This window comes from Miniopterus schreibersii (assembly GCF_964146895.1).
Source record: "Miniopterus schreibersii genome assembly, chromosome: 1".
Classification (NCBI taxonomy): Eukaryota; Metazoa; Chordata; class Mammalia; order Chiroptera; family Miniopteridae; genus Miniopterus; species Miniopterus schreibersii.
The window spans coordinates 195,967,267-195,973,529 of NC_138101.1; positions in this window are offsets into that span (position 1 = coordinate 195,967,267).

Consider the following 6,263-nt stretch of genomic DNA (forward strand, 5'->3'; position numbering starts at 1 on the left):
CCGGGGGAGCCCGGACCCTCTGTCCGCACCTCTCTGTGCCTGAGCAGCAGCCAGGGGCCCAGCGTCTGTCCCATTAGCCGTCTCTCCTCAACACTGTTACCGGGGAGTCACCGTATTCACTGTTCAGAGCATTGTCCCAACAACCCAGATGGTCTGATCAGGGCTCGGTAAACCGGCAGGCGGGGGCTTCCAACCTCTTATACTTAGGGAAACTGAGTCTCCGAGAGGTTTGGGAGGGTTTGCAGGCCAGGCCGGTCAGTAGGAGAGAGGGGTCTTGAGCCCGGGGTTTCCGAACCGCTGGGCCAGTGCTTCTCAACTGGGGACAGCTTTGTCCCCCAGCGGACCTTTGGAAATGTCTGGAGGCAATTTTGGTTTTCACAGCTCGCAGGGGAGGAGGGGTGGGCCTACTGGCATCTAGCAGACAGAAGCGAGCGACACAGCGGAACGGCCCCACAGCACAGAATTCTCCGGCCCCGAGGGCCCCGGTGCCGAAGTCGATACCTGCCCTGGGCCATGGTGTCCCTCACTCCAAAGCTATGGTGTTTCCCAAAGGTCCTCTCCCTTCTGTGAGCCACTGAATGAATCCGAGCTCTGCAGAGCAAAGCAGCCTTCATGGCCGCCGCCCCCCTCAAACAATTCCAGCAGGGGACAGTGATCTGGAAATTGTCGTCCCTGGAAATCCCTGTGACTCTTCATTTCCACTGCGCTCCACTTTCACGGGGAGCTCAGCCTGGATGGAGAAACCTCTGCAAAGTGAGTGGGGGGCTGAAGTCGCCCCCCGGGCCCCCGTGTGGCAACTGCGTCTCTGGGACCTTGAGGGGACTGGCCTCCCACCAGCGCGTCCGAGCAGCGAGAAGCGAGGCTCGGGCGAAGTTTAGCCCGGTGGGCGCGGGGGCCCCCTGACAGCCTCCGGGGAATCCCGCGCCTTGTTTCCGCCCCTCCCCCAGCCCTGCCCTGCTCCCCCCGCCGAAGGCTCACTAGTCTTTCTACTGCCTAGTTTTGCAGAAAACCTATTCTTGTAAGTAGCCACCCTCCAGATACCAGATCCTCCCAGAGAGTCGGAAATGTTTGTGTGTTTTACTGACGTTTTCATAATCAGCTTGTACACGTAAGCCGTTTACTGAATAAAAAGGTATTTTAACTATTCTCATAGTCCTTTGCTGCTCGCGCCCTGGCTCAGAGGAGGTCACTCACTTTTACTACGGCAAAAGGCTGTTTCTAACGCAGGGCCTCCGTGTGCTCTTTTCACTAAGAATATCTAACTCTCCTGGATGTGAAACTGTGGCCATGGAACCGTGTCCCTCTGACTGTTGGCACCGTTACCGTTGTGGTCATTTTCTGTTGTGATAATTAAAAGGAAAGAACCTGTCTGAGTCCGACCTGTGCTTTCTCTCCAGGACACTGTCTGCCTGCACATCTGTGCGAAGCGAGGCGAGGCTCGGTGTCACCTCCACTCTGCTGCTGCTCCTGCCCCCCCCCCGCCCCGCCAGGATGATCCCCTAGCCCCCTGTGCCCTCCTGTCCCCATCATCAGGCCTGTAGAAAATCCCAGAAGCCCTACTCGCCTGCCCATCACCTGTTTTCCCCACCCCCGGAGCCATCTGAGAGCCACGTTTAACATACTCCATTTGCCATCCCCTGCACCCGGCACAGTGCCTGGCTCACAGGAGACGCCCAGCAGACATTCAGGGAACGAGTGACCCGCCCAGGACATTTCAGCCCTAGCCGGGCCGGTGAGGGTGCAGCTAGTTTCACTCACTTGTTCACTGGCAACAGCAAGCACAAGGCCCCCACTGGGCGTTCCGTGCAGTTCCGAGCTCTTCACACACGTAATGACTTGATCACAACACCGTTAACGTGGGGACTGCCGCTGTCCTGTTTTTACAGGTGAGGAAACTGAGGCATGGAGAGGTTTCTCGCCCAAAACCATGTAACTGGTGAGTGGCAGGACCAGGACTGGAATCCAGGATCGGATCAGAGTCCATATTCCGATGGCTGTAAAATACCCCCTCACCGTTTGTTGGGCACAGACTGTGGGGGGCCCAGTGCCAGGAGCAGGGTCACTGGGCCAGCAAGCAGCCCCTACCCTGGAACACAGTTTTGTGGAGAGAGGGGCACAAATAATGTCACTGTCAGGTGTTTCATGATGTCACTGTCAGATGTTTCATGCTGAAGTGATAGGGACCCAGGGTCCCTTCTGAAGAATCCATACCAGGCCCCAAAGGAGGTCCGCCATGGGGGCCAGAACCCACTGAAGCAGGACCATGGGTGCAAAGGACAGATGGGATCAGTGACTTATGCAGGAACAGGCAGTTAATGGAGCTTGGACCAAAGCTCTGGGATCCAACTTAAGGACTGGTCATCCTAAATGGTAGGAGGCATCCACCTCTGGACAAGAGAAAGTGTGCCAGGCCAGAGACTCATGGGCAAGGGGCAAGGGCTTTGTGACCAAGAAGCCTTCGGCTGTGAGGTGCCCCCGCCCCCCCCCCACTGCAGCCTTGGACTGGCCGGGAAGGGGGACAGGCTCGAACCTGGAGGCCAAGGCGGTGATTAAAACCAGCCTGAAGTGGTCCTGAATGTCAGTGTGGGAGCCGTGGCGGGCAGTCGGCCTCCATCAGATGTGCCCATGCCCCGTGTCTGGAACAGGGAGGCAGCAGGAAGCTGAGAAGCGACTCAAACCTGCCCCCTGTCTTCCCTGGCACCTGCCCCTGCCCCCCGCTTGGGCGGACAGCCTCGGGTCCTCCTGCCAGCACGTGGCGTGCGGAGATACAGAGGTCCTCACACAGCCCACAGACCACCTTCTTAAGACTGACGGGCATCATTTTGAAATAACGAAGAAAGCTAGCGGCAAGATTTTTCAGGAAAAGGAGGCAGCAGCCACAGTCCAATGCCGCTATGTTTATGTTTTAAGAGGCAACAGGGAGACCAGCCTGTGCCAAAAATGTCCCCTGCTCCCCACTGCCACCTCCCTGCTAGCATTTATAGTACATTTTTGGTTTTACAAATTCAGTTTTAAATGCATAGATTCATACTCTGTTTGCGTGCTGCCTTGAGTCTTGGTGTTTTAATGGTTTGAAGTGGGTTTCCCAGAGCAGACTGTTGGTGTGGGCCCATAAAAATAAATCACCAGTCTTCACTGTGGACCAGGAGCTGCTTGAGTTTGTGGGGCGGGTGTGCTCCCCTCTCCTTGACAAGCTTGCCTGTCCCACTGCCCCCTGAGGATCACTCTTGTGTCCCCAGGATGCCCAGCCTAGGCAAGGCGCAGTTTCCCCCTTCACACAGTGGAGGGAGCAGGGAAAGGGACAGGTTCCCAGGACAGCGGTGAGCCCCTTGGTGATTCTGGGAGCCTGGCCTGTGGGTAACTTTCCACTGGGCCTCATCGGGCCCCAATTATTCAGGCTCCCGCAGAGCATTGACCTGAGCGGGGCAGCAGAGGTGACCTGGTGATTAATATTTATACAAGCCCAGCTTCTGGGGCCTCTTCCGCAAACCACACAAACAACATTAACTACCACAGTAACCAGTGACCAGCACTTGTGGGGGTGCTGCACTCAGGGTTTGCGAAGCATGTTCCAGTCCAGCTTTGATCCCCTGGACAGGGGCTCCTGTGCTGGCCTCTCCCAACCAACATCTGCCGTCCCCCACCTGTCTGGGCCCGGCGCTGAGATGCTTAGGAAACGAGGCAGGGCCCCTATTCTTTGTCTTGGAGGTGGGGATGGGGGGGTACAAATGATCAGCTGACGACAATATGGTGCAAGTGTGGACAGTGGGAAGCCTGGGGGCCAGGGGTGAGGGCAATCAGAGGAGGGCCTCCCAAGCAGGCTGGCAGCCCAGGCCAGAGGCCAAGTCTCCAGTTTTTAGAAAAGAAAACTGAAGTTCATGTACTCATTTATTCAATACTCAATGATTGAGCACCTACTGTGTGCCAGGCACTGTTCCAGACACTGGGCGTGTATAAGTGAACAAAAGAAAGTATATCTACCACCTTCTGATGGTAAACATAGACGGGAATCAAATAAATAGTTAAATAATGTTGTGTTTGTGACACAATAAGAAACATATAATAGCGTCTATTACAACACTATTATGTACTTAAAATTTGCTAAGAGAGTAGATCTTATGTTAAGTGTTCTTACAACAAAAGAGTAAACAAAACAGAAAGCAACCCATAGATTCAGAGAACAACCTGACTCTTACTCTCTAGAAACCCACTCAGAATTCTGCCTTGCCCAGAAAACTTGGGTGCATTTCATTCAGTCCCAAAAATTGCCCCCAGAGGGGACCATGACTTGCGGGACCTGGAAAAACACCGTGGGCCCTGGCCAGCAGGGGGCGCTGTGGTGCTAGAAATGTGAACAGGCCAAGGAGCCAACTGGTGCTGGGTGGGTTCCAGGCCCATCTCTGCCAGTTACTGTAGGAGCAATGCCTCCTACAGGAAGCACCAGCAGAAGCTCTGAAATGGTATCTTTCCATAGCTCACGTTCCCACACAGGGAGGAGCCCTAATCTGCAGAGGAAACTGACCAAAACTTCCTCGTGTGCATCCAGACCTTGCCCCACAAAATAAATGGTGGGCCCTGAGCTGAACCCAGCCCTCAGACCTGGGCATGACTCTGTTTTGTTTCGAGAAAGCTTTTTATTGAAGTACCACGTACCGACAGAAAAATGCACGTATCCTTTGTGGACAGTCCAATAAATTTTCACAAAGTCATCACACTCATAAACCAAGGGCTCGGGTCAACAAGGCAAACATTCTCAGTTCATCCAGAAGCCCCTTCAGCCTGCACAGTGCTGGAAGTTTCAATGTAATTAGTTGCCAACAGCAACAGCAATGGAAAATCTGGATTTCTTAACAAACAGAAAAGATCACATGTGGCTGCCTGCCCAGGGGTGGAGGGGGCAGAGGTGCCCGCCGGCTTTAAAGGAGGTCGTGTCAGGACCAGGCAAGAGGCGCCCCTGAGCCCCACATTTTATTTATTCATTTATTTATTTATTCATTTATTTACTTATTTAAATCCTCACCTGAGGATATTTTTTTATTGCTCTTCACAGAGAGTGGAGAAGGGGAGAGAGAGAGAAACATCAATGTGAGAGAGACACATCGATTGGTTGCCTCCCGCACTCACCCTGACCGGAGCCAGGGATCGAGCCTGCAACAGAGGTATGTGCCCTTGGCCGGAATCGAACCCAGGACCCTTTAATCTGCAGTCCGACGCTCTAACCACTGAGCAAAACTGGTTAGGACAGACCCCCACATTTTAAAGGGTCCTTCCCTATTCTCCTCTACCTGCCACCTACTGTAGGACTAGGAGCCCATGGGGCCAGGAGGACGTGTCCCTCTGGATCCCTCATTTCCTCTTCTAGGCCATACTTTAGTGCTCAGGACCCCAGAATTATGTGCCCTCCCCTAGTCCTGGGTGGTCTGTACTTTGAGACCTGACTGCCATAGGTGTCTGCACCTTTAGGCCCCAGGGCGATGCCCAGGACAGCTGTTTGTGAAATAGGGGGCGTCCCATGTGCTTAATGAGATGATGTCAGCAGCTGGCTTGCACTCAGTGCACACGCACTGCAGCAGGTGCCGCAGTCCCCCTTATCCCTGGGGGATACCTTCCGACACCCCCAGGGGTACTTAAAACCGCGGATAGTACCGAACCTTGTATGTGCTGTTTTTTCCTATATGTGCATACATATGATAAAGTTTAAACTACTCTTGCACTTTGGAGCCATTATTAAATAAAATAAGGGTGACTTGAAGTCAGGCACTGCAATACCTCAGCAGTCAGCCTAATAACCGAGAGGGCGACTGAGTGACCAACAGGGACTCTGAGTGACCAGCGGTGTGTACAGAGCAGAGACTCTGAGAAGGATGGTTCATGTTTCTGGTGAGACGGGGTGGGATGGCAAGAAATTTTATCCCACTACTCAGAAGGGCATGCAATCCAAAACTTAGTTTATTTCTGGAAATTTCCATTTAATATTTTCAGACTACAGTTGATCGCGGGCAACTAAAACTGCGGAAAGCGAAACTGCGGATAAGGGGAGTTACTGTATTACCATTTTGAGGGCTCATTGCTCAACAGATCGGCCCAATCTCCTGTTTAAATTCTCCTCTGGTTGGCCCGGCCGGGCGTGGCTCAGTGGTTGAGCGTCGACCTAGGATCCAGGCGATCAGGGTTCGATTCCCGGTCAGGGCACATGCCTGGGTTGCGGGCTCAATCCCCAGTGGGGGGTGTGCAGGAGGCAGCCGATCAATGACTCTCATCAT